Here is an 8,678-nt window from a genome sequence, read left to right as displayed (position 1 = left end):
CGCATCAGGTACACACGCGCGTCGCTGTTAGCTTCTTAAAACTTCATTTTCTTTGTGTTCATTCCACTTTTGCATGTTTCCTTTCCATCCTCTAAGCCATTCCTGTCCTATAAAGCCTGAAAACAATTAACACACAAATCATGACATCGAATGGTAATAAAGGGGAGTTAAAATACACAATTTAAAGGCTTAGGAAACATGTTTTCAATTATATCACAGAATTAGGAAGGATTTGTAAAATCATGCAAATTGTATGAATAAGTGAGCAAAGAATTGATAAAAAAATCACTCAATTGAGCACAAGATAAACCATAAAATAGGAGTTTATCACACGGCTAGGCTCAAGGTGCAAAACACCAAAGAAAAGAGAATTAAAGAAAATTTGCTGTGTTCAAGGATTAATTCGAAGTAAAAAGATTAGAGAATTCATAATTTTATCCGGATTCTAATTCCGAATGACAGTGGTATTCCTCTTATTCAAAGGATAGTGAGATGCCAAAACTATTCAGGATTGCAATGTAAAAACCCTACTTTGAGAAGAGTCAAGAGCTTAATTGAACACTCACCTCTCATGCAAATTCACATCCTAAGCCTATATTAGTTTTGGTTGCTTAAGGGCAAGCAACAATTCAAGTTTGGTGTTGTGATGCGTAAGCATCTTTTCTATCTTTTTCTAGTGAATTTGCATTCAAATTGTTGAGTTTAATCAAGATTTAAATATCTTTTAGCCACTATGGATGCTACATTGAGTCGTGTGCAATTCTATTTATTTCAGATAGAATTCAGATGGATTTGACAGAGTTTTATAGAAGAAAGGGCAAAAAGTGGATGATGCAGTCAATCCTGACCTCCCTGCACTCTAACGGACATAACTCGAGCTACAGAGGTCCAATTGATGTGATTCTAGTTGCATTGAAAAGATAACTTCCAGAGCTATCAAACTATATATAATAGTATGCCCTTTTTCTTCATTCTATACGGCCAAGGTGGCGCCTAACTTGGAATTTCCCAAGTCAGGCGCCATGATCTCAAGTTAGGCGCCACACCAAGCCATAAAATCATATTACAATCGGGTGGGTTGAAGTTAGGCGCCAGGTTCCTGAAGTTATGTGCCAGGTGCCTCAACATGAAGTTAGGCACCGGGGAATTGACAAATGAATTTTTGTCGGTATAGAATTTATCAAGTGATCAATCGTAGTATAGTCTAAACCAACACAAAATCCATCATCAAACAAATCTACAATCTATAACCGAGAGTATTAATCTCCCGAGTCGTTCTCCCTTGGAATTGCCAAAGTATGCATCTTATTGCTTTAGTAAGCTTGTTGAGTTCTTGAAGGTCTTAGCAAGTAATGAGAAACAAACAATCAATTATTAAAAGGACTTGACGTAGGGTTGGCATTAGAAATCTTTATCATTATAGTTCACTCAAGGTTGACAACAATTAGGACTTACTTCATTTAGTCATCCCCTAAGTATAGAAGAAAGTCAAATGGAAACAATTAACTTGAGTCACAAGTTCTAGCTTCACCTCATGGGAATCTAGTTTTAGTGTACTCCAAGGCAATTGGCAAGCTCTAACTCCAAATCAACCCTTGATATAACTATTCAATTCATTCCAATGAACAAACCCTATGCCAAGTATAAAAGTTCTACTCCATGGCTAGCATTGACATTTTATCAAACATGTGATGAGCGAAAAGGAAAGTCATAGTGAAATGAAGAGAAAAGTAAAATTAGAAATATTGCAACACTAGAAATTAACAACAAGTATCAAGGAACAACAATGAGAATCAAAAATCTCAAAATATCAATGGAATCCAAAAATCATAGAATTGAACCCTAGCTCCAAGGAATGTCAACAATTACAACTACAACTTGGAATTGGGAGAGAAAATCTATTACATGAACAAAGTGAAATGAAAGTTGCAATGGATCTCACCAAAGAATGGATGAAAATCCAAAATTGTGATGAGGAAGAACCCTAGTGGAAGCTTGAGAGAAGTGGATGAATCTAGAGAGAAGTTGGAGTTTCTCTCTCTAACAATGTAACTAACTCCCCAAAAATATCTCCAAAAACTAGAAAAATGAACTAAGTGTCCTCCACACTTGCTCCCTTGGTCCTCTTAAGTCTTTTCCCGCCAAAGCACTCCTCAAAAGTTGGGATCTCTAACCAACTCCACGCCTAAGTCACGTGACTTTTAAAAAAATCATCTTCGAACATCGGCGCGCACGCGCAAGGTACGCGTGCGCGCCCTGGATGCGGCTCTGTAGTATGCGCGGAAGCGGAGTGTACGCGTACGCGTCCATGAAGATCCTGGCTTAGCCGCTACTCTAGTCGGCTCGTGGCTTGGCTCTTAGCTTCGGCTTCACATTGCTCTCATCCGCGCGGGCGCGTCAGGTGCGCGCACGCGCCCATGCAGAAATTTCCAAAGCTTCAATTCTCATGCTTCCTTTCCTTGCACCCTTCTTCCTTATCTTTTCCTGTCCATTCCTAGTCTATGTCCTGAAATCACTTAGCACACGAGTCACGGTATCGAATGGCATTAAGGCGAGACTAGAAATGTGTCTATTTTGGTGCAAAATAAGCATGTTTTCCTTTATGAGGCAAAACTAGGAAAGGAATGCAAATCCTTATATTTTCATGCAGAAAATGTGTGAAATCATTGATAAACCCTTTGAAATTAGCACAAGATAAACCCTCAAAATGGGGTTTGTCAACCTCCCCACACTTAGATTCTAGCATGTCCCCATGCTTAGGAAAATGCAAAGAAATATAGAAGACCGAGGGTCACAAACGCATAGGACTCATGGAATGCAACCTACTCATATGCATGCAGCTACGACTAGTACGGTTATCTACTTGGTTAGGAACAAATCAACTTCCTTATGACATGTGCAAGCTCATGGGGTACAATGGTGGTCAATGCATAGATCTTGCCAAATTCTAAGCATCAAATGCAATTTATGCAACCTTGCATGAGGAATGCTCGCGAGAGCCGGGAACCAAAGGATTGAGCGTCGAACCCTTACCGGAAGTGTTTGCACTCTAGTCGCTCAAGTGTTTAGGGTTAACTCTCTCAATTCTCCCCTAATCATGCTTTCTAAGATTTGTTCTTCTTCTAACAATCAACATGTATTTCATGCATGCATGCATCTATCATGAGGTCTTCTCCTTAGGTTGTAATGGGGTTAGGGTCAAGGTAGGATCATATATGGCTAGTGGGCTTAAAAATTGGATCTTTAATGAACTTAAACCTTCCCACCTAACCTACATAATGACCTATACAATTAGGTGCTAATCTAACTACCCATTCCTCACTTTTTCACATACTCATGTATTCCTTTTTAATTTCACACACATATGCATTGATTTTATTGAGCTACACTTTGCTTTGGGGCATTTTGTCCCCTTTTTATTGCTTTTTCTTTTTCTTTTGTTTTTCTCATTTTTTTCTTTTTTTTTTCATATTATTCTTCTTTCCCTTTCTTTTGTTTTTCTCATTTTTTTTTCTTTCTATATACAAGAACCTCAATGCATAAGGTTTTTCATTTGGTTAATACATGAGTATGTACCCAATTCCTTAATATTTCCAATAACAAAGCAAAACTACCCTTTTGTCCACCCAATGTCCCAAATCTATTCACCCAATGTCCCAAGGTTCCCACACTTGAATGATACTCACATATGCTAGTCTAAGCCAATCAAAGATCCAAATTAAGGACTTTCATTGTTTTCCGCTTTACGGCTTGTAATGTGCTAAATTAAAGAACAAGTGAGTTAATCGTAGGCTCAAATTGGTTAACAATGGGAGATAAAAGGTAGGCTATTTGGGTAAGTGGCTAATGAAACGATGGCCTCAATCACATAAATGCATGATTACACCAAATAATGGACATAAAGAATGAAACAAAGCAAAGATTACAATCATAGAAGGAGAATAATGCACACAAGAAGGAGAGTAAGTGGTTATAAGATGTAACCACACCATTAGGCTCAAAACTCACTTGCTTGTGTTCTTAGCTCAAAACTATGTTCCAAAATATAATTCTTCATGCAATTTTGGCATTAAAGCATTTAAAATTTTTGCAGTGCTCCATGGTTGTCCCAAAGTATTGGTTTTCTAAGAAAGACTTTCATTGTTCCAACCAAGTACTTATCATGTGAATGATGCTAGCTAAAACCTAATCATGCAACCTATCCTAATTTATTCAGCTTTTACCTACGGAGATCGGTCGGTCGACCTCCCCACACTTAAAACTTAGCACGGTCCTCCGTGCTGTAGGTAAGGCGCAGTGGTTGATCGACTCCCGAGTATCCCATATTGTCAAAGTTATCGCTCTCTCCGCTTGAAGTTGCGGTGGATGTGGAAATGTTGGGCTCCTCCATAGGTGGTGTGACTACGCTTAAGAGCTTCTTCACATGAGCATATCGGCGTTGGTTACGCCGTTCATAACGGTCCAGTTTCTTGTGAAGGTCCTCAAGGCGTTGGGCGGCCGATTTTTGTGATGTAGATGAGGTGGTAGTGTTGCGAGTTGGTGTGGTTAGTTCGCCGTCCTTGGTGGTAGCTTCCGGAGGCTTGAGGCATCTTTTGGTCGGAATTATATCACCATCGACCGGAATTGAGGCTTTCCTATCTCTAGCCTCTCGGTTGACGCCGGCTTTTGCAACCAAGTCTGTCACCAAACCGGGGAATGGTAGATTTCCCTTGGCATGAATGCGCCCCATGGATTGACGGATGGCATGCGAAACGTTGACCGGTTTCTCGGTTAAGATGCACCATATCAATAAGGCTAACTCGGCGGTGATGGATGACCCATGTGTACTTGGGAGCACATAGTGAGCTAGAATTTGGGCCCATGCCGTGGCTTCTTGAGTGAGGTGGCGGACATCTAAACCCTTGGGTATTTGCTTGATAGTCCCCCGAATCCAATAGGCGTCGGGTAAAGCAATGACACGGAGGATTGCGCTCCAATCGAATGCGCGGTCATCGCATGTAGCCAAGACTTCCTCATAGGCGTCATAAGCATCCGTTGAGTGTTCAATCCCAAGGACTTCTTGTATAGTTTCCACTGTGACCGACACTTGCTTTTGGCGCACAAAGATTGATGTGAGAAGGGGGGAGTGGAAGTTGGAGTAGAATTCTACTACCCATGAGAGGTTTGCCTCCTTTGGTTTCCTCAATAGGAACCTCCATTGTCGTTGCTCAATATGTGGCATCACAATCGGACGGAGGTGAGCCGGTAGGACTAGGAGGGGTTCCGGATGATAGTTCCTTTCGATCATTCTTGAGTAAACAAGTTCGCAGTAGCGGTTGGGGAACTTGTTCGAATCCTTAGGAGGGTTATCCTTCTCGAGAACATCAATGGGGCCTTTAGTCTTCTTCAAGAGTGGCTTGGCCGTTTGCTCTTGGTGCGCTTTGTTGGGAGTTGGCTTCTTGGGAGCTTTCCCTTTGTTCTTCTTGATAACCATCCTATGAGAGTAAAGAAGGGAAAACATCAAAATCCAAGTAGGTGAAAGTAAATGTGTTTATGCGATGAAAAGTTAAGCCATAGAATATGGGTATCGTTGTCGCATGACAGCTGCAACATGTGACTAAGATAACATGAAAAGAGCAAGGCAAATCATTTTCATATGGTGTAAGGGTGATTTATGCATGCAAGTAGGGAGCATGAGACGCATATACCCTTAAGAACCACAAATGGAAAGCAAGTAAGGAAAATGGGGATGCGCATAAAGTGATAAGATGAGAGGCAATTTAGTCAAAGTTGGTGCAAAAGTCAAGTATGCCTTTCATCGAACACTTGGTGTGCATCCAGGTGTAGTGTGTGATTTGAAGATGGTGAAAGCAATGTAGCAAGTTACACTCCACTACTAATGATTATAGTACACAGTGAGTGTAAGAAAAACAAGCAACACAACTCATCTATGTGAAGTGAAAGTGAAGGGGTGAGTGTGCCTCTTTTTGTTTTGGCGCCGAACATCCGCGCGTGCGCGCACAGCGCGCGCTCGCGCAGAGAGGCGAGGTGGAGAGGGACGCGCGCGCGCGCCTTGCGCTGGCGCGCCCATGTGTTTGGGCTGGAGGCACAAGGGAGGCATAGGGTTGGCACAACTCTCTGGTATATGTACCAGAAGTTGCTGCAGGACTATTGGCGCGTGCGCGTCCAGTGCGCGCACGCGTCAATGTGGTTGCACCCCAGGCATGAGAGGGGCCTAGAGGGGGCTCAACTCTCTGTGAAATGGCCCAGAGACGAGTGCAGGAGCAAAGGGCGCGTACGCGGCTATGGCGCGCGCGCGCGTATTGTGCTCGCAGACTATTGGCGCGTGCGCGTCCAGTGCGCGCACGCGTCAACGTGGTTGCGCCCCAGGCATGAGAGAGGCCTAGAGGGGGCTCAACTCTCTGTGAAATGGCCCAGAGAGGAGTGCAGGATCAAAGGGCACGTACGCGGCTATGGCGCGGGCGCGCGTCTTGTGCTCACATTGTATGGGCGCGTGCGCGTCCCGTGCACGCACGCGGTCAAGGTTTTGGGCTTGTGGCTTGGTAGAGGCCTGAGAGCGGCCTAACTCTCTGGAACATGTACCAGGATTGTAGCAGGGCAATCGGCGCGGACGCGCACACTACGCTTGCGCGTCGATCGACAGACTTTGCCCAAGTGCGCGGACGCGCCATGCGCGCGGGCGCGCGAGATTCTTGTGCTTTAGGCATGGTCCTGGCATGGTGTGGGCGCAACTCTCGGGTATATGTATGGAGGGCTGTTATTTGCGATCCACACGTCCGCGCACGGTGCGCGTCCGCGTGGGTGACCTTTGAGTGCCTTAAGGACGCGTGCGCGCCAGGCGCGCGCACGCGCAAAGGGGTCGCTTTTCTTAATTGTGCATGTGTTTATACCACTTTTGACATTACAACTTCCCCTTTCCACACAGCTGCCTAAGCACTATAACAGGGCATTTTACTTGGCAAATCAGCAATGAATCGAACGATTGATGGAGAATTGAAAATAAAATCTATCTAACAAACATGAAGTCAAGTGTCTATGTACAAAGCTCAAAGGAAGATCTTACCATGGTGGGGTGTCTCCCACCTAGCACTTTTGTTTAATGTCCTTAAGTTGGACTTTCAGTGGCTCATTGTGCTTGTTCAAGAGTTGCATCCCTCAAGAGGAACACTTCAATCTCCTTGGAGTTCTTTCTTTGCTCACCATGATACAATTTGAGACGGTGTCCGTTTACCTTAAGGATGTCCGGGCTTGTTGGGTGGCGCAAGTGGTAGACTCCATAAGGTTCTACCTTTTCCACTTGGTAGGGTCCATCCCACCTTGATCTTAGCTTTCCGGGTAGTAATCTCAACCTTGAATTGTAGAGAAGTACTAAGTCACCGGGTTGGAACTCCTTTCTTCTAATGTTTTTGTCATGGATGGCTTTCAACTTTTCCTTGTAAAGTCTAGCATTGTCGTAGGCTTCTTGTCTCAAACATTCCAATTCCGCCAATTGAAGCTTTCTTTCTATGCCGGCCCCACCCAAGTTCATATTACACTCCTTTACGGCCCAATATGCTTTGTGTTCAATTTCCACCGGTAAGTGGCATGCTTTACCATATACAAGCCGGAAGGGGCTCATGCCAATTGGTGTCTTGTAAGCCGTCCGATACGCCCAAAGTGCATCGGAGAGTTTAGTGCTCCAATCTTTCCTATTCGGCTTCACAACCCTTTCCAAAACATGCTTGATTTCCCGGTTTGAGACTTCGGCTTGGCCGTTTGTTTGAGGGTGGTAGGCCGTGGCGACTTTGTGGATGATGCCATATTTTCTCATGAGGCCGTCTATTTTTTTGTTGCAAAAGTGTGATCCTTGGTCACTTATGATTGCTCTTGGGGCTCCAAAACGGCAAATGATATTATTCCTCACAAAAGAATACACCACATTAGCGTCATCCGTTCGGGTGGGGATTGCCTCCACCCATTTTGACACATAATCGACGGCTAACAAGATGTAGAGAAAGCCATTGGAGTTTGGGAATGGTCCCATGAAGTCGATTCCCCATACATCAAAAATTTCACAAAAAAGCATATTTTGTTGGGGGATTTCGTCCTTCTTGGAAATATCTCCAAACCTAATGCATTGGGGACAAGATTTGCAATAGAGAGAAGCATCTTTGAGAAGAGTTGGCCACCAAAATCCGCAATCAAGGACCTTTCTTGCCGTTCTTTGGGGCCCATAGTGACCACCTCCTTCGGAAGCATGGCAAGCGTCCAAGATTGCTTGGAATTCGGTTTGGGGTATGCACCGTCGCACTATTTGGTCCGCTCCACACCTCCAAAAATAGGGGTCATCCCAAATATAGTATTTGGATTCGCTTTTCAGCTTATCCTTCTTGTGTTTGTCAAGATTAGGAGGGAAGGTGCGTGAAACCAAATAGTTTGCGATTGGGGCATACCAAGGAACCACTTCCGAGATTGCGTGCAAAGCATCTAAAGGAAAAGAGTCATTGATAGGAGTGGTGTCGCCTTTTGTGTGTTCGAGGCAACTTAAATGGTCCGCCACTAGGTTTTGGGAACCACTCCTATCCTTGATCTCCAAGTCAAATTCTTGTAACAAAAGCACCCAACGAATTAATCTCGGTTTTGATTCCTTTTTGGCCAACAAGTACTTTAGTGCCGCATGATCCGAGTACACTACAACC

Source organism: Arachis duranensis, chromosome 10, assembly GCF_000817695.3.
Source record: "Arachis duranensis cultivar V14167 chromosome 10, aradu.V14167.gnm2.J7QH, whole genome shotgun sequence".
NCBI lineage: Eukaryota > Viridiplantae > Streptophyta > Magnoliopsida > Fabales > Fabaceae > Arachis > Arachis duranensis.
The sequence above is the reverse complement of the archived record's forward strand: the minus strand, read 5'-3'. Positions refer to the sequence as shown.